This window comes from Myotis lucifugus, unplaced genomic scaffold, assembly GCF_000147115.1.
Source record: "Myotis lucifugus unplaced genomic scaffold, Myoluc2.0 scaffold_214, whole genome shotgun sequence".
NCBI classification, from domain to species: Eukaryota; Metazoa; Chordata; class Mammalia; order Chiroptera; family Vespertilionidae; genus Myotis; species Myotis lucifugus.
In genome coordinates, this window is record NW_005871262.1 from 1,881,682 (window position 1) to 1,885,047 (window position 3,366).

Below are 3,366 nucleotides of genomic sequence, written 5' to 3' on the forward strand. Positions count from 1 at the left end.
GCTGGCTTTTCCCTGAAAGGAGCTGATCGAATTTCTGGATTACCCTTGTCAGAATTTCTATTCTCGTGTTCCCTTAGGTTAGTAGGGAGTGACAGTGGAGTAGATATAGAGAAGATAGAAGGGAAAGAAAGAAATGAGGGGAGGGCAAGTCCAAACAAGAAAGCTCAGAAAGCAAAGGATAGAATGGAGGAGCTGAAGTAGCGGGGAGAATGGGTTGTTGGCATTTATTAGCTTCAGAAGCCTTCCTTAGTTCAGAGACTGTCTCTAAAATGTCTTATCAACTTCTTGTAGAGAAGGGATTTTATCTGTGCTTCTCCTGGATTCTTTTCATTTCCAATCAAGATATGCTTCCCATTCATTCAGTTTCACTTTAGGGCCAGCTTTTTCTCATTTTGTATGCAAAAAAAAACTTGATTTAGGCATCAAAAGAATTCCATTTTGGCCATCTTAAGTTGCTATCACTTCTAGTTAAATAGTCCCATTCCTGTGAGTACTTGCAAGTAAAGGCTTGCTATTTATTGTATGTCTGTGGAAGTATTAAGAGAGGCTGGAGCTGGAATTTTTTAGCCTTGGAGGCACAATTTCCCATGTTAATTTTAGTTTGCAGAATCTGAACAAATTTCTAGGGATATTGTGGAGTAGGTTGAAGTGTGCTGCTTATGAGTTGAGATCCAAGAGGCTGTAACCTCCCAAGTTGCACCAACCCCTCTTATATGTCTCGGTTTCTCTTCCGGCTGTCTAATACGGCCGGAGGACTTGGAGCACTAGCTAACCAACACTTTTGTGCGTGTTTCCAGGTGACCCAATTATTTAATTACGGTTGAGTTGGAATTTCTACGGGGCTCCTGCACATCATGAGGGATGCCCTCTGACACCTCCACAGAGATTCTTAGTCCTTTAACACTACCCAAGATTCGAGCGAGGAGGAAGTGCCCATTAATTTCAGAGCTGAAAGAGTTCAGACTCTCATTTATCCAGTAAAAGGTTTTGTTTAAACTCTCAATAGTGAATTCCAATTGAAAAGCTAAAATTAAAATGAGCCACCTATCTCAACTCCAACCTGAGTTTTCAACTCTTACCTTTAGCTTAGGTTCTCTCAACCCTTACCCTTTAGCTCTGTTGTAATGTACCCCGCGAATCACAGAAGGACGCCTCAAGAAGTCAAATTAAAGAGTCACATTTATTGCAATCCGGGACTATGAGGGGACATTCCCAAATCTCATAGTAATAAGATGGTGGCAAAACCATACTTATATAGGCAAAAATCACAAAGGTATTGATTACATCCCAGGGTTTGAAGTGAGGACCCTGGTTTGCACAAAGCAGTTACAGAAGCGAGATTGAGCTGATTAGTTATCTACAAAGATTATTTATAGTTTTGGGTCTTTGGACCTCTGAGTTGACAGAAACACATTATTTAGAGCCCTCGGGTCTTGGGGCCACTGAGTTGACAGGGAAACATTATCTGGAACCCTCAGGTCTTGGGATAATTGTGCTGTCCTGGTTCCCAGGTACAGAAGAATGTGCTTCGATAACCAGTAAGATCACAATCAATGGGATAGTCATTCAATCAATAAGGCATTCAATCGAATGGGATGATTTATACAATTCAGAAAATCAAAATAACCTCTCCATTGTTAAACAAAGCAAATAGGTACCATACTTCAGCTCCACCTGAAGAAATCTTTTTAAACAGCTCAAATGAAGTCAGGCATCTTACCTTAAAACAGGGAAGTCTGGAAATTTGAGAAAAACTCATCCAAGTTCACCTGATGCAAAACAAGAAGCCAGTGGGGCCCATTGGCTGCTGATAACTAGCATAAGTTGAGGTCTTCAAGGTGGTCCAACAGGATTCCAGAGAAAAAATCCTGCTGCACTATGCCAAGTAAATGTCAATGTAAGAAACGTTTAAACCTGTAGAGAATTTTTATGAGTTTATTTGAGCCAAACTGAGGACAATTGCCAGGAAGCAAAATCTGAACAGATTGAGAAAATACTCCAGAGAATGGCTGTTGTGCACCTTATTTTATTACAATCAAAGGAGGGGGCATAAGAGGTTACATGAAATCCACTGGCAATACTTTAGGGAGATGGAAGAAAGCAAAGTGGGGAAATCTCTAGGGTTGGATAAAAAGTAAAAGAAATAGACACATACTTCTTTTACATAGGTGGGTATAGGATAGTTAACAGTTAACATGTAGCAGGATAACAATAGCAATGAGGGGCTCTGAGTTCTCCTGCTCTGGTGGGCAATTGTGCCCCCAAGGGGTCTGGAAAGAGGAAATTATCCTGACATTCCAAAGGTATGTTATTCTAGATGCAAAACAACAACAACAATAGACAGGCTCAGTTAAAGTAAAGACTGACTTTTGTCAGGAAAGATACCAGTCTAGGACATGACTACCAGCCATGACTCGCTTTCAATTAGAAAGTTTTAATTTCAGACCATCCTATGTGGTTACCTTAGGTCTCTGAGTGGTTGTTTTTAATTTTTTTTAAAAAATTATTGATTTTAGAGAGAGAGGAGGGGGTAGATAATGAGAGCGAGAGAAACGTTGATTTGTTTCACTCATGTATGCATTCATTAGTTGATTCTTTATGTGCCCTGATCTGGGATAGAACTCACAACTTTGCTGTATCAGGACGATGCTCTAACCAACCAAGCTACCCAGTCAGGGCTAGGTCTCTGAGTTCGTAAGGCCCACCATGCAGGTTTAGTATGTTACCCCCTTTTCATCCACACTGCCTCGGAAGGTGTAAGGATGAAATGAATAATGGAATTGAGAACCTGCTCAGAGCCTCCTTGCATATTGTACTCAGTACTGCAAGCACTTCTGTCCTCATTCCCAATATTGGGTGTCTTGAAGGTAGTGGTCAAAGTCAGCTCTGCAAGGACTAGCACAGCTTATGGTGATTCTGTTGCCAGTGGAAATGGGGTCCTTTCGTGGGGCTAAAAAAAAAAGCATTTCCAGGGACCCACACATGGGAAAGTGGGGTGTTGTGGTAAGGTATATTGAAGCTGGAGCAAACACAAAGGACTGTCCTTGGTTCAGCTCTGTCCCATTGTGGGAAAAGTCTAGCCTTTCCTTCCTCAGACCCAGACATAGGGCCAGTGTCTAGAAATTCTGTGCCATGTGAAGACTTAGTCCAGGTTAGGCTCTGTCCCCATCTGGCTCGCGTGGTCTGTTTCCAGCTGTGCTTTGGCTGGTTCAGTGCCCAGGTTCAGGCTTGGAGCCCACACTTGCAGTCTGTGTGGCTGCGGGACCCCAGGTGGCTGCTAGGCCCCCATGGTTGCTATGGAAAGAGAGTACATGAACAAACCCAGCAAACGCATGTTACCTGGCAAGAGAGAGCTTTGTGAAGCTT